The 24,565-nt window shown below is 32.6% G+C and overlaps 1 long non-coding RNA gene across 1 annotated transcript; it reads right to left on the minus strand.

Annotated features, from left to right (window-relative positions):
- Positions 1-3,979: 3,979 nt before the first annotated feature.
- Positions 3,980-10,894, minus strand: LOC140039842 (uncharacterized). The gene is made up of 7 exons (XR_011842650.1): positions 10,858-10,894; positions 6,115-6,191; positions 5,474-5,500; positions 5,175-5,201; positions 5,053-5,079; positions 4,580-4,603; positions 3,980-4,364 (listed from the first exon to the last, which is right to left on the minus strand). It is a non-coding gene; the product is annotated as an uncharacterized lncRNA (long non-coding RNA).
- Positions 10,895-24,565: the final 13,671 nt, after the last annotated feature.

Consider the following 24,565-nt stretch of genomic DNA (forward strand, 5'->3'; position numbering starts at 1 on the left):
CACCATTGCAAGATTACAGTAGTCAAATTATTATATGTCAATAAATACTTACAGTTTAGCTGACATGATGATAGCGGACATCAGTTAAATAAGTAATATTGTATCTTGTATGGTTGCTGTATAGACTTTATAGACACACTTTGATATTATACATAATCCGATGCTTAAATATCGTTTTAAACCTGTATAATAAATTTACGACTGAAAATGTTTAATTACAAAGGTTTTCATAATTATTTGAAATAAAATTTACAATATCACTATAGTCGTTATTGTTATTATTCGAATATAATTCAATAAAACTCTGCATAAAAATATATCGTTTTAAACCTGTATAATATATTCACGACTGAAAATGTTTAATTACAAAGGTTAAACAACTATTTTCATAATTATTTGAAACAAATTTTACAATATCACAATAGTCGCTATTGTTATTATTCAAATATAATTCAATAAAACTTTGCATAAACGAATAAAGTATGATTGAGGTGTTTTATTGTCTATGGAATGATAATTAATTGCACCTGTTGTATTTTCCAAATACAAGTCGAGAAATTGTACTGAAATGTATACGTCAATAAATTTAGGTAGATCTGGTTAATAATTTTCTTCTGGATATTCCAAGTTGATATGAAAATTGGATTATTTAAACTGTCGTTTGTCATTGGTCAATTCGCTTGCGTTGCGTCCTATAAGTTTGAAACCAACTCGAGAGAGTAAGTTTTATATATTCTGAACTTGGATCGCCAAAAAGAAGATTATAACAAAATACTATGATTGTTGTTATTATTATCAATAAGTGAAATAGAGAAAATGGTTAATCTTGTTTGAATCTTAGAAATTTAAAGTGTATGCATACATAACATTTCCATCTGTCAGATGCTGTAATGGACGAACTTGTTGGAATAATATACCTGATGAAATTCGTGTTCTATCTAACAACAAACTTTTTTCTTCTAAATAAAAAAAAAAACAACATTATTTCTAGATACTATTTACAACGTTTACGTTTTCTGAATCTGAACTGTTTGATCTGTGTACCGGTGTGAGTGTGGGTGTGTACCTGCTTGTGATTGCGTTTCAAAGAAATTAACAAAGTTAATATATGGCTCCTCCAACTCAGGCTTGCATTTTGGATGTGACTACCTTTTTTCAGCTTTCTATTTTTTTAATTATTATACATAATTATTTCGAGATAGAAATTTTGACATTCTTATATGATTGTCTGATGAAAATTCTAAATTGTATGTTTGTTTCCTTTTTGAAACCTTTTTACCTTTCATTGTTGTTATTGATTTTGTTTCTATCTTTTCTGTTTTAGAAGGAAATAAATGTTTATTTAGATTTGATTTGATGGAATTATTTCATTATAGTTGAATCGGTAGTAATATTTATATAGACTTTATAGACACACTTTGATATTATACAGATAATCCGATGCTTAAATATCGTTTTAAACCTGTATAATAAATTTACGACTGAAAATGTTTAATTACAAAGGTTTTCATAATTATTTGAAATAAAATTTACAATATCACTATAGTCGTTATTGTTATTATTCGAATTTAATTCAATAAAACTTTGCATAAAAATATATCGTTTTAAACCTGTATAATATATTCACGACTGAAAATGTTTAATTACAAAGGTTAAACAACTATTTTCATAATTATTTGAAGCAAATTTTACAATATCACAATAGTCGCTATTGTTATTATTCAAATATAATTCAATAAAACTTTGTATAAACGAATAAAGTATGATTGAGGTGTTTTATTGTCTATGGAATGATAATTAATTGCACCTGTTGTATTTTCCAAATACAAGTCGAGAAATTGTACTGAAATGTATACGTCAATAAATTTAGGTAGATCTGGTTAATTATTTTCTTCTGGATATTCCAAGTTGATATGAAAATTGGATTATTTGAACTGTCGTTTGTCATTGGTCAATTCGCTTGCGTTGCGTCCTATAAGTTTGAAACCAACTCGAGAGAGTAAGTTTTATAAATTCTGAACTTGGATCGCCAAAAAGAAGATTATAACAACATACTATGATTGTTGTTATTATTATCAATAAGTGAAATAGAGAAAATGATTAATCTTGTTTGAATCTTAGAAATTTAAAGTGTATGCATACATAACATTTTCATCTGTCAGATGCTGTAATGGACGAACTTGTTGGAATAATATACCTGATGAAATTCGTGTTCTATCTAACAACAAACTTTTTTCTTCTAAATAAAAAAAAAACAACATTATTTCTAGATACTATTTACAACGTTTACGTTTTCTGAATCTGAACTGTTTGATCTGTGTACCGGTGTGAGTGTGGGTGTGTACCTGCTTGTGATTGCGTTTCAAAGAAATTAACAAAGTTAATATATGGCTCCTCCAACTCAGGCTTGCATTTTGGATGTGGCTACCTTTTTTCAGCTTACTATTTTTTTAATTATTATACATAATTATTTCGAGATAGAAATTTTGACATTCTTATATGATTGTCTGATGAAAATTCTAAATTGTATGTTTGTTTCCTTTTTGAAACCTTTTTACCTTTCATTGTTGTTATTGATTTTGTTTCTATCTTTTCTGTTTTAGAAGGAAATAAATGTTTATTTAGATTTGATTTGATGGAATTATTTCATTTTAGTTGAATCGGTAGTAATATTTGTGATATAGTTAGGGAATTGGATAGACACACCTTAACTGGTGAGAGCTTTTTAATATTGCTGTTGTCTATCCTCGGCATTGTATATTTATTCTGTCGAAATGAATAAAACAATATTTAAAAAAAACTAAAAAACGACGTGATGCGTCTGCCACTTATTTTTTCAAAAACTCATCACGTCCATTACCAGATAATTCTGCATCTTAGGTTCATATCATATTTGGTAGATAGTTATTTGCAATCTTACACAATCAAAATGGAGATGCAACAATTCTCGAAATTTGAAATCAATAGTTGCAACATGATTTGCAAATGTTGTTGTTGTTGTGTCTGTATCATTTATTAGTTTAAATTGTAAAAATGCATAAATAAAGGTAATCTTGGTATATTTTAATATAGTGCAACTCCTTAAATGTTTTGTTGCAGAGGTTTTTATCTGTTTTCCAATTCTGTGTGATACAGGAATCATTTGCTTAAGATTGAAATTTCAAGCTCTGACTGTAGATTGAAAAAAGTGTTTTGCATATGCCGACCGGAATGTGACACTACTACAAACCTAGGGTGAAATGTATTATATGAAGTTTCTTCGGTCAAAGGGTCTGTTACAACCGCTGATGTAAAAAAACGCCAGCTAATATCGAAACAACCACTAATGTAGAACAATCCACAATGTAGTAACACAAATTGCCTCCCAACTAATGTAGTTACTATTGCCAGCTAATTTATAACATATTATATATTTAACAAACATTAGAAAATCATGTGCAAATGCATCTCTCTCACAAACGACTGATAGCCACCACCACCTCTGTTAATGGAACGCTTCTCATAATTGACCACCTTAAGCGATCACACCTCTCGTCAGAAAAAGGTGGTCACTTACGAGAGTTGGTTGTCCTTTAACAGAGGTTGTCACTTAAGAGATGGCCGCGTTTTAAAAGTCAGTCGTTTACGAGAAGGGGATAGACTGAGAGCAGCTAAGTAAAGAAATGCATTTTCACATGATTTAGACATAGGTTTGTAAAATATATAATATTTTCTGCATTAGCTGGCGACAGTAACTACATTAGGTGGAAGGCAAATTCCGTTACTGTATTAGCTGTTGACCGTTCTACATTAGCTGGTGTTGATTTTTATTTACTTTCATTTTATTTTAATACTTACATTTATTTATAATCAGCGTATGCTGACAATCAAGGGCCCTCTTACTAACTAAGCTGTTGGTGTTTCTACATTAGATGGAGGTTTTACTACATTAACGGTTGTTTCGACATTTGCTGGCGTTTTCTACATTATCGGTTGTAACAGGGGCTTTTTTTTTAAATATCCCCACAACAAAACAAATTGATCTGCGTATGAAGAAAATCCTTAGTTTATGCCAGATATATTTAAAAAACATGTCCGTTTAACCGTAATGTTATAAATAAATTCCTAAACTAGTGTTGAATAATGACAACAAACATGTTCAAGTTCTGTGTGTATTTAAGTAAACAAGAAAAACATCTATATTCAAAGCATGAACAAGGTCTTACATCATTCCGGGTCATTTTCATGGGAATGAATACTAATTATTATAATTGAACAAAGAAAGTCACCCAAACCGAGCGGATCCAAATGGAATATTGAAGTGTTATAATATCTCCATCGTCAATCTCACTGTGGCTGCTGCGACGACTAAACATTCGGAATACCTATAAATAATCGAAATATTTAAATATTATTAATTGTATGAAGCCATATTTAAATAAAAAAAGTTATGATTTAAAGTAATACGTTAGCCTATCATAGTTAAGTAACCCGCAAACTCCGTGTTCTTTGAGGTTTAAAAGGACTACAGTAAGCCATGTGTTCCCCAGATGGAAAGTCTCCTTAACCTTTATTTGTTTTAAGACTTTTTAAAACTTACCCTCTTTCCGAGATTTTGGTCTTGCTATTACAAAATTAAAAGAAAAACCCCACATTAATCGAACAATTTGTAAATACACGAACTTATAATATTATTCTATTTAGTTCTATTGAACAAAAAAGTTATACTCTGTATCTACTGCACGTTGTGCTTTTTGTAAACATTTTCTACCACGCCTGAGGTTGTTGAATGATCCTCATTTGAAAATCAACCTATAGCGTCGTCTATATCTGTTATATTCCGAGTTCAAAATTGGAGTACTGTCACGTTGAATGACATAGTTTTCAGGCGTAGACTTTGACAATGATTCAAGATGGGAGCAGATAATTAATTGTATAACATTTTACTTTTGTAGGTGTGATATAATTCAAATAATACATGTAAACTGTATTGTAATAATTTATATAAAATAATTTTCTCAATCTTTCATTATGTGTATGCTACTGTATTACAAACATGTTTAGTATACTTACTTTCAGAGTTTATTGAACGAGTAGGTACTGAAACAAAGATCAGAAGAAAATAAATACATAATATTTATTTCAGGGTAGATAAGCAAGGTATGGTAAAAAGCCTATTTAAATACAATACTTACATTCATCCCGACGAAATCGTTTCTTTACTGAAAAATACAAACACGATAACTTAAAGTTCAAGTGAAAGATTATGCATAATATTATAGTGTGTTTTATTTGGCAAGGGGTCTATTTGTTAAAATTATGATAACTACGACCCATTTAGGCCATACATTTTTATACGATGTAGTTATAGATCAGGATGTATTGGTGAGGGGCAGGAAGTAACGCTGGTATTTTCCGCGATGTAGGCCGTTTAATACGTGACGAGTTTTAGATTGCACACACTAGTTAAAAAATATTTAAATACAATACTCACATTCATTCCTACCATATCGTTTCTTAACTGAAAAATACAAACACGATAACTTACAGTTCAAATGAAAGATTATGCATAATATTATACAGCTTTTAACCTGACTAGTGGTTTAAGCGACTGCCTTAAATAGCATTAATTAAATAATAGAGAAAGCCTATTTTTAAAGTAATCACAATTTGAATTAAATCAATCGTTATTCACTTAAAAGAACATTAAAAACAAACAAAAAAAGAACCAAAATAATGAATTCACTTAAAAGATACAGTTAACCCAATGACCAAGGGTTGACTAAATATTTTTTTAAAGACACTTTCCTTGTCATTTTTTGACGTTTTGTAAAATATGCATATAATATATTACTATATGGTTATAACAGGTTCCAAAGGACAATTTGAGTGTCAAATGGTAAAAATGTAATATGTGACATTAAAATGACACATTTAAAAAAAATCAAGGTGAAAATTTATCTTTAATGTTTTGTTTTCAACAAATTTTTTGGTTAAAGTAAGTAACTGATAATTATGTGACAATAAAATAGAGATAAGCAAAGATCGACTCTTGCTAGTCTCAAAACAATATTATGTATTACTATTGTAAAAAATTAGGCATGTGGTATATGTAATGTTGTGTCTAAGACTTACTACTTTCCTGACATTGCCCAAATTCAGCCTGGAATAAAAACACAACTAAAAACACAACGACCAACGTTTGCAATCTCCTGAGAAAAATATATCTGTATGTTTAAAGCTCTGTCTACACAAATATCAAACTGGTTTGACGTGTCCAAATATCGTATCGTATTCATGAAAGGGGACTAACTTTAGTCCTGGACTATCTCTGAAAATTAGTCCTAGACTATCTAGAAATGGTATTCATGAAAGGGGACTATCTTTAGTCCTCCACTTAACCTGGGCCGATTGCAATAAAGGCCTTAACCGCAGTCTTAGACTTAAACCCAAGATGAAACCTTTAGCAACGAGGGTCATAGATTTAAGACCATTGCAATAAGAAGTTTAAGCATAAGATTTTCAGAGCCGAGGACTTAGATTCCAAGCCTCCTCCAGGCAGGCTTACGCTAACAACACGACGCGAGCGCTCTTAAAGGGGGATTCTGGGTTTAAAATTGCTTTTAAATATCGTTTATTTATTAAATAAAAAATATTATAACAATATAGACATTTCAGAATGAAGAAGTAATAACGAGAAATTAAAAAAATTAAATTTCATATACATTTTAGGGTAAATTCATGGAAAGTCTGTCTTTTAGCAGCTTAGGGAAGCTCATTAATATTCATGAGATATTCACAAAATCACGTCACCAGTGGATTCCAAACTCGCGACGTCATGTACGTTGTGTTTGTCAACTAATTTACATCTCTCTCCCCTGTCAAACGACGACCACCATTGTGATCATTGTGAAATACATTTTTTGTAGATTTTCTAAGCTAGGCCTAAAGTGTAATAATAACAGTAGTAGCATATATTTATTTGACATTTAATGAAATAAAAAATTTAGTACAGATACGGAGTCATAAATTATACTATTTTTATACCTCTATAGTACAGATCGTATTATCGGCTTCACGTACAATACTACTCTAGGCCTAGCCTAATAATAATATGGGCGAGAGCCATTCTGACTAGGGATTCCATGCCACGATGGCTACGTTAAAACAATGGGGCCCATGGGCCTAGCTAGTCTACTACTAGACGATTGGCCCATAAATAACAAAACCCATCCTATCAACCAAACTCTTAAACAATCTAAACCTAAAACATTCTACAAAATCGGCTGTAAATATTGAAGCAAAACAAGGTCCGATCGCCGTCCACACGTATGGTGTCCCGATCGTCTAAGTAGGCCTAAAATAAATAGGTTTAGTTTACTCTCCAAAAAAGCGGATACTCATGCATCAAGCAAGTAGACCAGGTAGTAGGAAGGAGACCTAGCCGATCCGGCCGAGTTAAAAATTGAGCTAGCTAGTGTAGTAGACCCTATGCGAATTGATACTACCAGGCCTTTTACTATAGAGGCTGCACTACACAAATATTCCAACTCTCTCATTCGAGCTATATTATCTATACCATTCCGGTAGGTCGAGTCGACTTTCAATCAAATACTGTACATCGTTCATGTTGTGATTATAGACGGGGTGTACACTCGACTCGACCAGTTTGGTATTGTTGTATCTGCTTATCACGTGACGATGCCAGACATGGGCAGCAGAGAGAGCACGTGTATCGTCGTCTCGCTCGATCCTCAGCAGGAATGTACAGTATACGTTACGCTTCATTGATTTTGATTTTTCCCTAAGTCGGTGCGAAAATCGGCAAACGTAAAGTGCAAACATATCTAATTTTTCACTGTTTTGATGAATTTTCATAAAAAATTGACTTTATAAATGGGAAGACCGACTAAAATTACATCAGATAAGTATAATTTTACAAAATTAATTGATATGGTTTATGATAACGAGTCGTCGGAAGATGGACCATTTCACGAATTTCCTATTTTGTAACCACAGTGTGATTTTGCCGTAGCTGCACTTGTAATCTGGCCTGATTTCACAGCCTTCGTTCTGCTTCACTGGGCGCTTATATAAATTGAAACTTTTACCGTTCAAGAGACAAACAAATATATTTTACATTTTTTACTATTCATTTTAAACCCGGAACCCCCCTTTAATTTCATGGGAAAATTAACTTCTTTAAGTACTGCTGTGAATTGATTTATGATACTAGTGTAGAAAAGGGGTATTGAACTATAAGACATGTGTATTATTATTTTTATCTACCAATTGTTTCAATAGATAAAATCTATATAGGCCAACACCTACTTGACGATCAATCACTGTTAGCGGTCAACAACCGCACCAACAAGCTGTGCGCATATTCTCCATATAATACGCGGCCTAGTGCTACACCATTTTGACCAAGAAAAGACTACATATAGTAGCATATTTAAAATTTATTTTGTTGAAATATTTATTAGTAAACTTTAAAAATGTATTAGTTAACCAATATTTACTATCACATTACATATAATTTTGTTGCCAATATTTTTAATTATTTTCTAAAATCTCCTAGTATTTACCTAATCTTAACGCTATTGAATAAGCAGTGTGTCCATTAATGCATTAACATGGCCTCAATATGTCCTACCGAGGAGCTTGTCGCTACTCCTTTTTGTTAAATTACTCTATATGCACTTGTTGGTATAGCGCCCTTATTTGTCGGTAACTAAAGGCTGGTTGGATTGTTTGAAATTCTTTAGTAACTAAGACCGCTATATTGCAATTGACTTTGCTGAGAGGCTTAACTAAGACTTTCGCAAGGGGCTTAGGACTTATATCTAAGCCTAAGACAAAGTCTTGCAATCCGCCCCAGGACTAGTTAGTCAAGGTTCCATGGATACCATATCAATGATAGTCCAGAATTATCATTAGTCCTGGACTAGATAGTCCAGGACAAAGGATAGTCCAGGACTAAAGATAGTCCCATTTCATGAATTGCAGTGATATGACATCATCATGTCCATATATGGGAACATTGCATTTTTGGTTTGTCACAAGTTTGATAGTGTAGACAGAGGTTTAATTAAATAGTTAAAACAGTTCAGTTTAAAAAAAATTAGAATCAATATTGTTCACATACTACAAATATTTACTGAAAACTGATTTTAAACCTTATTAAACTAGAACACGGAAGGACCTTTTTAGGAACCTGCATTCCAGCATAAACGGCTATCATCATTCTGATATGTCATGCTTTTTTAAATTGTAGGTTTAAGATATATTTGGTTAATGTTTGTGTTAATGTATTGTTCTATTTCGCATAGCAATACATATTACAAATAAAAAGCTACACAATATTGTATTTTACGTGGCAAACTGGAACAAAATGACAGCACCATCGCAAAACAATTTAAAACCTGTGTATAGAACGTATCAGATTTTGTAAATCCACAGTGCGTGGTTTTGTTACATTTTTTGGAATAAAGTTACCTATATATATAGGATTGCGTCTTGTAATGCAGTAAGGTATACAGTGCAAATATGTCAAGAAATGCATTTTTTTATCTTAAATGTATTACCATTACTTAATAAATTGCAAAAAATACGTCCCCATAGGCCCTATTGCAATACCTTTTGAGTAAGTTGGAAAAGACATTCTACTCGATATAACTTTTTAGGTTTCTAGTTTACCGACAAGATGAATGCGTTGTTAATTGAGACGAACCGACTTTACATTACTAATCAGCGTATCATAATTTAAAGTAAAATATAGTGTAATATTAATTACATGGCATTATGTAAATAGGTGAACGTGATTGGTTGAAACTGTATCACATGACTACCGCTGCGAGGATCGTAAATGGTATATGAGGTGAGGTGAGTCCCGTGTTCTCTGAACGTAGGGGAATGAGCTGTTAGGAGCTCATTGTACTAAGCCTCGGCATTATGTGGTAGGGTGGCCAGTTCCTTTCCATGCCGCCTTTTTTCTCCCTAGTATTTTCAACCAGGTACTCATTTTACAGCTGAGTGAACTGGGAGTTGTCGGGCATTGAACCCGGGTCTATCTGTACGACAGTCAAGTGTCCTAACCACTCGGCTATCCAATGGTATATATGATATTGAATTGAAAATTCTCGAGTACGATGATATTGACTGTGTAATTTTCGTGTGGCAACATTCGCGTTTGGCGATAAATAAACAACAAAAGTCATCTACTGAGACTTGAACTCGCGATGATGTCCATCATCAAAATACAACGTTTCACCCGTTGCGCCACGCAACTTGCTTAAAGAAATTAATCAATGCATACATAGCGCTCTAATTTGTTATTAGCCCTCCCTAGATGTGATGAAAGGCCGTTTTTGATTGGTTAATACTCACGGTATGAACCTGGTACACGCGGCGCGCTGAACATGCGGTGATTCGGCTCCTTGAAGAAGACGAATTATTAATTATTCGGCCTACTTGATAATAATATTATTATCATTAATGTAGGCTCGTTGATGAAAATTCTTCCGTCAATTTAAATGACCTAGGCCTAAGTGAATATTTAATTGCCAAGAAATCATTAATTAGTAATTATCTGTATACCATTATTATTCTTCGCAGGCTTATTACATAAAAGAGGCCTAGCTACACCCGACCCAGCAACAGTAGATATTCAACTGGTTGTTGGCTATGTAATATAAAAGATATCGCCTTTTATATCAGTAAAATATAAGATTTGACATCCCCTTGTGAATGATGTAATGTTCTTGAGAAATATATTTCTCTCAGCTAGCGCTACGGGAAATATATTCCCTCGGGGATGTCAAATCTTATATTTAACCTCTAAGCAGGCAATATATCTTATAATATAAGCCTACTTACAGTTTAGCTCCCATGTTGATAGTGAACGTCAATTTCGTACTAATGGTTGGTGCTCATCTTAAAAGACACTTTTATATCGTCACCCCAATACATTAACATTTTAAAAGGTTAAATCAACACAACAATGAGATATAAGTAATATTTTATACACGAATTTAAAATATTTTTTTTGCATGTGATAATCAATTTTGTCAATTGTCGTTATTGTTATTAAATATTATTCAAATGTAGTTACATAAAATAGTGCCTATATTTAATTTGTGCTTATTATTATATTGTGTATGGAATTAAAAGAATGTATGATAATACACACCTGCTGTAAGGAATTGATTAATATATAAAACATGAATAAAATGTTTAAACAAGATTATTCAAAAAAACAGTTTTATATGTGTAATTTTACAATTTTCGTTATTGTTATTATTCGAATATCATTAAATAAAACAATGTTTATGAATAATTTTTAATGTATTGTTGACGTGTTTTTATTATGTTTTTATTGTTTAAAATGGGATTAATTATTTTATTAATTTACACCAGTTGTCTGTCAAAATGTAATATTAAATACATGTTTTGATACGATGATGATCAATAGTATTCTTTTCTTAATTCTTCAATCCAAAGCTCTCCATTTACTCATTTCTATATATCTCATTTTTGTATTAGCAATAGTATTATTGTTCAAGTATACTTCTACCTTTATATCTTATTGCATACTGTAGGGCATGTAGTACGGTGTATATAAATAGAAAAAAGGCTCATATTCAGTTACAACTGTTTGTATTTTCTGTTTTGCCACCTTCGAAATTTACCATTTTTTATTTATCCTGAACAAGACTGGATTACTAATTTGGTAATATTCTTTGTACTTCTGTACGCGGAGCACATCGATATTTCACCGTAAAATGTCCAATTAAATTGTTTTAATATAAGAAAAAGTTGAAAGTATTTTGTTGCTCTTATACTTTACATGCATTAACAAAGTCAAGTTTGACACAATTTGATCTGCATATCACGTGACTTTAATTCAATGTCGTAACTCTTTATTTCTCTGGCGTTGCTTGGCTAGCAACCACGCAGCGCCCCTACCGTCGTGTCGTCAGCACCGCAGAATGCTATACACAAAATAAGCAGCTAGTAAATCAAAGATCTGCAGTCGTTCGCCCACAACATAAATCGCATGTTTCAATAACTTTTATATCAGAAATGTAGGCCTAATTATGATTATCATTTGGCACCAATAATCAGTGAGACTTTACTTGATGTATTTATATTTTATTATTATATTTATTTCTATACAATAGAGCCTATATTTAAAAATAATTTATAATTGGGCAAATTAATTAAAGCAAAGTAATTATTGTTATTATGCTATTTTCATCATTTTCATTGTCATGTATATATTAATAATTTTATGAAACGATTAGAATAAGGAGGGGCGACTTTTTCTTATTCTCACAGATTTCCTCATCTTAATCGTTTCAAATTAATTAATTCAATTTCAGTATATCACCGGGCAGATTGGATTCATGTTTTGTTCCTGTTAATATTAATTTTATAATATTTAATTCCTGAAAACCAACAATTAAGGCATTAGAAAATATTATTAGCTAAGAAACGAATACTATTATTATGGGTTTGACAGTCGTCGTAGTACCACCATGGCGGCTTGTACAGTCAATGATGTAATTAATAACTGTAAAAACAGAAGTTCAGTAGTCTTGAATGCTGAGGGTTATAACGTTCTAACGCCCTAATTATACAATCCGTTCACACGTACATGCGCATGCTTAGTACATCAACAAACCCAGAACCATAAAGAGTTACGACTTTGAATGGATTGAATCAATTTGTTTAAAGGTTTTTGTTAAAATAATAATAATATTATTTTGATGTTACAAAATAATTGTTTTCTTTGGCAGAAATCAGCCTGGCATGTGTAAATATGTTCGTCTACGGATGTAAAACTACAGGTCAGGAAAACAGTCAAGATTTCAATTCTAACGTATGGCATGTATTGTGTAAATCTGATCAAGAAGGATATTTTGAATTAAAGCAGCGTTGGGTTTACCTACCTGTCCAACATATTTGATTTATGTACAATTAACCAAATATTATATTTAAAATTCATGCCTGTACCTGAGCTTTAAAACAATAAGGATATTACAGTAAGTTAATTATAGTTGGACTTTTTTATTGTTGCGACTTACTTCCAGTGTTTATTCCTTTAGGAGGTGTTGAAAAAAAAACAAGAATAATAATATGAACGTATTGAAGTGAATAATTTTTTTTCATTTTTTTATATCGACGTCGACAAAACCATGTTTTAAAACCGTGGTTGCGTTAGGTTTGACCTAACAAAGGGTTCAGATAACACTTTTAGCCCTAGCTAATTTTTTCTAGGTGGGATCAGGGAAACGACCCGCAATATTTTAAATAATATTTACTGAGTCTAATTATTTTACAACTACCAATTTTTTTAGATCCTTAAACCATGGAAAATTTGTCAATGCCGGTGTCATGAGCAGCTCCCTCTATATTTTATAAATAAACTTGTGCATGTTCCTGTAGCTACCCATAAAAAAAGGATTAAACAGCCTGATACGAAAAGCCAAAAAGATTGAAAATAAAAGAAATATCATAAGTACGTAACACTTTTATAAATACCAGCATGTACCTGACTGAATCTATTTAATATGTTTAAAAGGGCAGATTAAAAGTTTTATATTTTTAGTTAAACAAGTATAAAACAAAATTGGTTGCTGGTTGTAAGAACTGGATAGAAATTTAAAACATAACAAGCTTCTGGCATTAAAAACACTTACAATAAAATATTATAAAACTTCAAGTAAAATACAGCACAACATTATTTAATGCATGCACATTATTGCAAATATTAGGTTGTTGTACCTACATCTAGTTATCTACTCACCTTCATTCAGACAGATTCTTTCATTATCTGAAATAAGTAAAGTGACATGGAGTAATAAAGAAGGTTATTCAATAGGCCTACGTTCTTATGATTAGTACCAAAGTTTGTATATCATTACAGGTGAAATTAATCTATTATATACATTTCGTTTACAAAATTCTATTGATTGTCTTTTTTTTAATTTACGTTTTTATGACCACCAATTTCTGTCAAGTTTCCATACATCATTTCTGACAGGGGACAGAATCAATCGTAATTGGCATACATTTCGCATCTTACCATTCTCATTTTCAGTACAGACTCAAATAATACTATAAATAATAAATACAACAATACTACAAATACAACAACTAGGCATAAAGTTAAGAAGTTTCTGTGAATAGAATATACGGTACACATTGCCAAAAGCAATAGTTACACAGATAAATAAAAACAAGTATGCTTAATCATAAGAAAAAAATGAGTAAATAATACAATTAATAGCTAATTTTAAATATATAGGATTAATTTACGTTTCATATATTTTCATAATATTAAAAAAAGAAGATCAGCTTTATGATATTTCGTCAAAGATCGGTTGGTGATTGTATTAGGAAATAGAGTAAACAGGCGCATCGATAAATAGATTTCAATAATATAAAAATTGTAGAATGTTATTAAAAAAAATATAACCGATGATAAGTTTTAGGATGTTATAATTTTATAATAGTAAATATTCAAAGGAAAATAAAATGTAATAAACTATATAGTGACAGCATACAGTGACTTCATTACCAATCTGTTTAGAAAAAAAGATAACCGGAATTGTTTTCCAGTGTGGTGGGTGTACCGTAAAAAACATATAAATATGCTAGAATCCGTTCAGAGGAGAGCTACCTGCATGATCTTAAAGAAAGGTTATTTTAGATCAACATTATATAGATAGAAGAAAGGGGCTAGGTCTAATGTCAATAGAGAATAGGCGTGATTTCTTAAACATGACATTCATTGCCAATATAATAATTTCTCCACGATCTGATTTTATGAGTGAATATGTTGATTCTTTTTTAGTTAATAACCGACACCTATATATACTCACCTTTCATCATGGTAGAGCTCGTACTGATGCTTTTAAATACTCAGGATTAGTACGGTTTCCTAAAATGTTTTCAGAACTTGGTGCTACGATCAGAAACAATCTTATTGAAGAGTCGTTTTTTAAGTTTAAACACAGTTTAGAGCAACATTTTACAGATTTTTTAACTTTTCATATTTTTATTAACATGATTGTACATACTTTGAATTTTTAACTTTTTAACTTTTATACAATGAGAATTTTTTACTTTTATACAATCAGAATTTTTAACTTTTATACAATCAGAATTTTTTACTTTTATACAATCATAATTTTTAACTTTTATACAATCAGAATTTTTACCTTTTATTCAATCAGAATTTTTAACTTTTACACAATCAGAATTTTTAACTTTTACACAATCAGATTGTTCAGATAGCAATTGCATTTTTATTACACTTTTGTTAACATTTTATTATACCATATTTTTCTATGTATTTTTCTAAAGTTGTTAAATGTCGGTTTTATTGTATCGTTCAAGTTGACAGTGGCTGGTCAAGCACATCACAAGATGACAGTTTTATACTTTTGCTTTTCCGCTACTCCCCTGTTATACTTATATGTTTGTTTTTTTGCTATGTAGAAAGATTAAATATATATTAAAATGAAGAATGTTCAAGTATCGGGAGTATATACACTAATAGTTATAACTTAGTTGAAATAGAAAATGTTACATTAGGTTTGGGCATGGCAAACATGCTTGCGGTCAATATTTATCTAAAAATGTTTAGCCAAACGATATAATATTAGATAATAATCCTGTGAGTAACTTCTAACTTTTTGGAGAAACGAAATCTCATGATAATAACCATGTATGTGTTAGCTTGGGAGTATAGGATATGCAACAATAACCTACAATGTACTTACATTTTACTCGACATGATGATACAAGAATGCCGATGACAGCTTTAGATAAACAAAATAATAAAATAGTTTGAATAGTTTACTTTAAAGGAAGGGGTGAGGCTGAGAATATTATTTGAACGTTTCGTTTTCTGGATCGATAGTAATCAAAGAATAGATTATAAACAAGGACAGTCAAGTGGTGCGAGGCTTAGTTTTATTGAAAACATTTTCAAAAAATGACCTCATGCACTGATTATAAATACAGTAGACATAGATATACTTTATTCTTCAAATGTAGGCAAAAGAGATTTTTGAAAATCGTGTCATTGTCGGTGTAAATTGTGGTAAAATGAAAAAAAGTATTTTGCATGTCTGAAAAAAAGTCCCGATCAGACCAAATAGCGTAAGCGATGCATGATGGGACGGAATTTGATGCCAGTAAAATAATATATCTATCTATCTATATTATAAGTGAGAGAGTTTGTCTGTCTGTTTGTTTGTTTGTTCGTTCGTTATACAAATTTTTGTTACTGCACATAATCTTACATATGGGGTATCAAAATGACCGCAATTGTACCGGGAATGTGGTTGTTTGTGATGTCATTTTTGCTAGGGCTCGGGGTTGTAGGCTATGGAATTGTAAAATTATACTACAACAGTTTTACAGTATTTGAATTATCCTCAGCAAGGCGTTTGGGGAAATATAGATATAGATATACATATTTTATTCATTAACCAATAGGACACCTATTCGATTACACATTTAGCAAAGTACTTTAACCATATCCAGCTATGTATCGGTCTCTTGGATTGTCTCATTACAGAAATCCATGTGTGAACATATAAATGTGTGAACATACACATGTTGTTTACTGTTACTGTGTTCAACTACATCACCAATTCTCCAAGGAAAGAAACGTCAATTGTGGGAGAGTGGGGTTGGGAAATTAGGTTAAATTGAATTTGTCCATCACTGGGAAGAATTTGTTTTTAAGAAAGAGTATGGGGTGTTATTGAAGAGGGGTGAGTATAGACAGATACTGCCGTCGGGTGTTAAGTACTGAGAAGGCTGTAAACTAATCTTGAAACCCGCCCTGGAGCGGGTATAATTGCTAGTATTATATAAGTGAGCGAGTTTGTCTGTCTGTTTGTTCGTTATACAAATTTGTGTTACTGCACATACCTATACATATTGGGCATCAAAATGACCGAACTTGTACCGGGAAGGTTCTAAACTACATTTCAACATCATCCGTCAGCTAGGATCTAAGTTAGGGGCCAACGTGTTGTCAAAATGACCCTCTTTTCCCCACTTTCGATGTCTGTTTGTTATACAAGTTTCTGTTTCTGCACGTAACCATACATATGAGGTATCAAAATGATCGCAATTGTACCGGAAATTAACTACATTAAAAAAATTCCCCGAGTCCTGGGGTTTTTGTGGGAGGGGGAGGGTGGGGTTTGTGATTTCATTTTTGCTTGGGCTCGGGGTTGTAGGCTATCGAATTGTAAAATGATACTACCAATGTTTTACAGTATTTGAATTATCCTTAAGAAGGGCTTTGGGAAAATATAGATATACATATTTTAATCATTAACCAATATGACACCTATTCATTTACATATTTAGCAAAGTACTTTAACCATATCCAGCTATGTATCGGTCTCTTGGATTACCTCATAGTCCGGTGGCAGGAAGGAGGTGGGAATCAAATTGCCATCTAACGTTTCTAGACCAAATTTTTTCGTAGATTACGAATATGAAAGGTAAAAGATCAGGATAGGAAGCGTTTTCGAGATATAATGGGTCAAAGTTCAAAATTGACCAATTACAACAATGTATTATGTATTTGTATTATAACAAATTTATTGAAGCACAATTTGTTCTTTTATTACATGTTTATGATTATAGGTGTCTATTCAATCACCTTATGAAAAAAAAAATGCTTTGTGATTAAGGGTCAAATGTCAATATTGACCAATCATAGAACGTACCTATAATGTTTTCTCATCCTGTGAATCAATCATTCGCAATGTAAAAGAGTGAATAAATCATTTCAACAGCTGACATAAAGTCAATTTCATCAGTTGACATAATGTCAAAGGTCAAAATTTTAATGCGCGTATTAGTTAACAAATAAATGCAAAGTTGTCCAAACAAAATATTAATTGTTTTACAAGTAATCAAATTATTTGATCAGTAAAGTTATGTTCTTTCATTATAATTTTGAATAATATAATTATAATACTTTTTTAAATCAAATCAGACTTCGATCAGGATAGAAAGCGAATAGGAAGAGAGATAAGGGGTCAAAGTTCAAAATTTACCAATTATAACAATGTATTATATACATATGTATTATAACCAATTTATTGAAGTTCAATTTGGTCTTTTAATACATTTGTATGGTTATAGGTATCTATTCAGTCGCCTTATAAAACAAATACTTTGCAATTAAAGGTCAAATGGCAATATTGACCAATCACAAAATTTGCATATAAAATCAAATAAAAACTTATTTATTTAAGACAAATGTTATGTTTTATCATTCTGACATCAATCATACACAATCAAAGAGCACATTCATCTTTACACTAGTTGACATAGGTCAAAGGTCAACATTTGAACAAGTGATATACTAAATAATGCAAAGTTATTCAAACTATGAGATCGATCGTTATTTGATCAGTGAACTTATGGTATTTTTTCTAGTGCGCATTATTTTAAATGTATATAATACTGTAAAATAAATAATAAAATTAATATTACTAGAGGGTGAGCTCGCTTCGCTCGCTCCCCCTCTAGGAAGTGTAGACGATGGTTTTCGGAATGATAATGTTCTCCTTATACGTTTTCTGTCGGTTACCATTATTGAAAATGAAAATGCTTGACATTCGTAAAACTAAACTACTTTGTTTTACAGTGTTTTAGATGATTAATAACATTTTAAAGTACAGTTTTTATTGTTTGGTAGGGCCCTTTGGGGAGGCGGAGGTCATTTGAGGGAGGTGCTTATTCGAGGGATATATGTTACATTTTGTAGTTTTAATAATAATGGTAATCAAATGAAATCCTCTAATAGATATGAAAAGTTCTAAAAAAGAATAACAAATGCTTGGTAAATTGTAGATAACAGTGCGGTGAATTCTACTACAAATAGTACCGTATAATTGTGTTGTTATAAATATGTGGATGGACGTTTATTAGATAGTTGGGTTGGGGGGGGGGGTGTTTATTATTCAAAGTGATGTTTTATTGGAGAGGCGTTTATTCAAATGAATACCATCCTAATAATTATTAATACATTATTTAATTTAATCATCTTTTGAAACTTACTGCTGTGACAGAGTGGGCCCAAGAAAGAAGAAATTATGGTACGGCTTGCAACATGGGCAGACATCTCGGTCCTAACGGGCCACAGGAAGATAGCCTACAGTTATTCCTGCAAGCTTACTCAATAAAACTCAGCTATCGGGATTTCACTCGAAAAATGTCTTATCATCAAATCTCCCTATGTAATTTTATAATACTATTCCCCACAATATATTCTGATTCTTTATGGCGTATATTTAATTTGATCTTTATCAATTTGCAGTATAATTCCTATTATTTAACGACTGTACCTTCACACACGCGCCGCGGTATGTTTTAAAATAAACAAAAAACTGAAATGGCTATGATTAATGGCCAACTTAAGCTCCAGTCCTACCATATCTGATTTTTTTTTCGTCTTCCAAAGGGACACTGTATTGATTGATGGAAAGTGCCTGTTTCCAGTCACCATTAGGGTCAAATCTATTATTTTAACTGCTCCCTTGTGTATAAAAGAGAGAAAATATTTGAATCCAGGTTGTTGCAAGGTGAACTTATCATAGGCCCTGTTCAAACCCATGGCGTTAGACCGTTTTAGCGTACAACGTTACTAGCAAGGTCACGTTACAAACCGCAGAGAAAAAAAACGAGGTGTTCAGACCCATAGCGTACGATTATCGTTACAACGGAAGTACGTCATTCAGGTTGTTTCTAGTTGCATATTCATGTGCTCTTACCCACATGTTTTAATCATTATTTCCACTGTATATAGGCCTAGATCTCAGCCCTACAATTATGACAAAATTTGCCGTAAATAAAGCATACCTCAGCATTTATTTAAGAAAAATATAGTAAAGCCAAATTTCTGTTTCTATTATTTTTATTTTGTAGTAAAAAAACATTTTCCCCAGGCTCTTGTGTTGCGAAAATAAAGCAGGCCTCCTAATGATGAAGAAAAAATTGATTGTGATTAGTCTATCCAGTCCAGTCAAAGATATATATTCCCACCCAGAGTCCAGTGCAGTCGGTTGCTAATAACCCTTAACTTGCTAATAAAAGGGACCCAGCTCTCTTGTTTGTTTACTGAATTTTTTAGGAGTTAGGGGGTTTTCAGCATTAAACTTGTCCAGTCTAGTCTGCCTTGTATGATGAATGAGTGACTTGATGTCCCACGCTAGTTTTTAGCTTGAATGAAATGCGTGAATGGCTCTAGGCCTAGCTAGGCCTAAAATCGGATGGGATCGTAGTCCCTATGTTTAAATACAAGGTGCAAGTATTTAGTCATTTGTTTGAAAATATAATGTTAATCAGTTGATAGTAGTTTGTAGCCTTTGTAACAGTTGTATTTCTAGTGTAGTTAGGCCTTATTTATTCTGCCCTTTTTGTTATTGAAATCCATCTCACACATTGACGATACAAGATGTCAGCCTAGGTCAAATCTTGTTTCGCGTCATAACAGGAAACGTTCTGATTGGATACAACGTTGACTTACAGTAGCGTCGTACGCTAAAATGGTACTATCAACCGTTTTCCACTACAACGCTACAACCGTTGTACGACGCGTTGTACGCTAATCCCCAACTGTTCAGACACACATTCTTTTAGCGTCGTACGCTAAAACGGTCTAACGCCTTCGGTCTGAACAGGGCCTTAAACCCGGAAATTACTTTGACCGGGAAGAATTGAAATTGAGATAAAAATCTAATGTTGAAATCATAAATTGTGTTAAAAAACTCTTTATAATATCTTCCTAAGATAGAAATATGGAACAATAGCGTCGCTGTGAACACTAATGTTATCAAATCTACGTTTCGCGGTACATCTCAGATAGATAAGGTAGGTATCCAATGCGGAGATTTGTACCGAAGTTTTTGCATTGTGCTCGCCTATGTCAGAAATAACCATAATTTATATATAGATGACTGTTAAAATGTTATGATGTTAAAATGTTACGCTGACCTTCAATGATTTGCCACTACACAGTTGCATTTATTAGGGCTACAATATTCGTTTTTGGAAAATAAACTACTATTCATCAGAACCAGAGAATACCAATTCGTCCACAAGATAGGGCATAGGCAGATCTATGTGGCCACATATAGTTTGGCCCATACAGCAAAGAGTTGCCTGTACACAAAGGATTCTAAAATAACCCATAAGGATTTTCCCGAATGAACCCTCTAAGGAACCTTTCGGAAACTCTATGTGGTGTCACTTAACTCTTCCCTGGTGGTGTGCTACATAAGGCCCTGTATTAGAAATTAATATGGGGTAAATAGTTCATAGATGAACTATAGAATAAAACTAAATGTGCACCCTCAATCTTTAAATAACATTTATGAATTTGCCCAAATGAATCCAAGGGCTGACCTTCACGGACCTTTTGGGGTTCTCTATGTGGGCTACAAGAGACCCTATATTGGAAATACTGTATGTGGGGTGAACATGTAGGTTCATAGAGATATAATAAATATCTCTGTGCACCCTCGATCATCCATAAGGAACATTTATCGATTTTCCCAAATTAACCAAAAGGCCGGTCATCCTCTGTGGATGGACATTAAGCCCCATAATGGAAATATAAGTGGTGACACTGTGAGTTCATATAGACAGGCGCAGCCCATGGAATAAAGCTGCCTGTGCACTCTCGATTCTTAAGGAAAATTATGGATTTGCCCAAATTAACCCAAGGGCCGGTCCTCCATGGATGGACATTAAGCCCCATAATGGAAATATAATGGGTTACACTGTGGGTTCCTATAGACAGGCGAGGCCCATGGAATAAAGCTGCCTGTGCACTCTCGATCCTTAAGAAACACTTATATGGATTTTCCTAAATTAACCCAAGGGCCGGTCCTCCATAGACATTAAGCCCCATAATGGAAATATAAGGGGTGACAATGTGGGTTTATATAGACAGGCACATAGAATAAACCCTCTCGATCCTTAAGGAACCCATATGGATTTTGCCTAAACTGAAAGAACAGGTCATCTATTTAGACCCTTCTGGGGTTCTCTATTGTATGTTCAGTTCAACATTAGGCACCTCTATCGGATCAATGCATTTGGCTACATTTAAGTTACTGTGTTAGAAATATATCGGGTAACTAAAACTGTGGGTTCCAAGATTAAGCCATGGGAAAAGTCATGTCTGTGTACCCACAATCCTTTTAAAAGGAACTCATATGGATTTGCCAAAATGAACCACGGGTAATTTCTGGACTCTCTATGAGCCGTACATTCCGTTTAATTAGATATACATGGATACCTGAATGAAATTGCTCAAATTTTTCTGAAAGACATTGTACTGTATATATTCCCCTTCCACACCTCTTTGAATTAAATCAGCCCCGATAGGCTCTTAGGTACAGGATTTCAAAGCAATAATCACACTTGTATTTTTCAAACAGTTATTCTAGTAGATTGAATAAAAATATCTATCATAAACGTTAGAAATATCTATGCCATGTCGTTATTTAGATGATAAAAACAGGTCAAAGGTTAAAATTACAGAAAAATAGGTGTTTCAGTCACTTTTTGAAAAAAATGTTGCATTATGGCAAGTATAAACATATATATTGTGAATAATTTGACACCAAAATTGGCTCCCTATGATAAATATTTATTAATTTATGTTATTGTAACCTTATTCAATTATGTCAAAGGTCAATAACCACACTTCCTGTCATTTTCAAGCAATATCATCTGTTACACTGAATATAAATGTATATCTTAGGAACAATTTGCTCCTATTTTTAATTCTCTCCGACCTGCCGTTACTTATAGATATAGCGAAAAGAGGTCAAAGATCAAAATTGCTAAAAATGGGGTTTCCGGTCAATTTTACATAGACAATTCTGTTAGAGCTAATATAAACATATACATTGTGAACAATTTGACACCAAAATTATCTCATTATGTCCAGTATTTCCAGAGATATAGCATGTTTTATAAAAAAATAGCGGCCATTTTGTTTATGCTAATTATGCAAATTGTTCAATGCTGACAGCCGTCCAGTAAAAAAAATCTTCATTCTGATGGTATAGAGAATCAAAATCCATAAAAAAAAAACTATAGAAAACATTGCAAGGTTAAACCCTTTGGCTTCCGGACTATAGGTACGTTCTATGATTGGTCAATATTGACATTTGACCCTTAATCACAAAGGGATTTTTTTTCATAACTTTCGATGTTTGTTCGTTATACAAATTTATATATCTGCATGTACGTCGTAACCATACATATGGGATAACAAAATGATCGCAATTGTACCAGGAATTGTGGTTGGAAAATGTTAAAGTATTTTAATTATCCCTGGAAAGTGGCTGGGAGTTCGGGGTGAGGATGGCCTATAACCAAGACCGAAACTGTATTGGAAATGTTTTTGAAAACTGCCACTGAGGGATTATGAGTGATGGCTAACATAATTTTTACTGGAACCTCCCTTTGAAGAGGGAGAGGAGGAGGACCGAAAATACTGGCGTAATGAAGTAGCCTATAGGATTGGAATTGTAATAGGAAAAGCTACTACATTTGAACTGTCCAGGGGATGAGGTATTAAGGTCTGTTGATTGTGGCTTGGATATTGAGAGGAGAAAGAAGGCTAGGGGGCAGCAGTATCAAATTAGATATTTTAATAATCAGCCATGACACCCATTTATTTACACAGTTTACAACGTACTTAAACCATAGACCTATCGTAGATGTATTCTCTCTCATTTTGAAACTGAAGTTGAATTAAATTTGTACTGGGAAGAATTTGTTTTTAAAAAAGAGTGTGAGGTGTTATTAAAGAGAGGTGGGGGTTGGTGAGTATATGTAGGCCTACTGGCGTCGGCTTTCATGTACTGAGAAGGTTTTAAACGAATTTTAAAACCCGCCACGGGGCGGGTATAATTGATAGTATAAATATATTTGAAACGATAAAGATGAGGAAATCTGTGAGAATGAGAAAAAGTCGCCCCAAACGAGACTCGAACTCGGACCGCCTGCTTGATGTTCAGATGTCTTAACCATTAGACCACTGGGGCTTTTATGGTATTGTTCAAACTCGATTGGATAGCGACTCTTTAACATTCTCGGCTTGGTACGGCGGAACAGCGCTAGTCCTAAGTTGTACGCACGCGCACCAGAGATCAAATTGATATGCCTCGTGAATAAAAATGTATTGTTTCGATCTTATCTCGTCAGTGCAGCTCAGGTTTCGAAATGAAATGTACCGCAGAACATAATTATATATATATATATATTAATGTTTTGTGTTTAAAAAAAAATGTAATACACCACTGGGTAATTAGCCTTATGGGTTCGTTCTACGACAAAAAAAAAAACTAAACAACAATTCGAATTCATAATTTATTTATTTGATTATCTTTTAAAGAAGAAATTATCAACATTATTCAATTTGATTGTTTTTCTTTTTTATTCCTTATGGCCCATTTTACAGGTTTACCAGTTACAAATACGGTAGAAAATCATAATTTTATTTCAATTGATACGTACT

This window comes from Antedon mediterranea, chromosome 2 (assembly GCF_964355755.1).
Source record: "Antedon mediterranea chromosome 2, ecAntMedi1.1, whole genome shotgun sequence".
NCBI lineage: Eukaryota > Metazoa > Echinodermata > Crinoidea > Comatulida > Antedonidae > Antedon > Antedon mediterranea.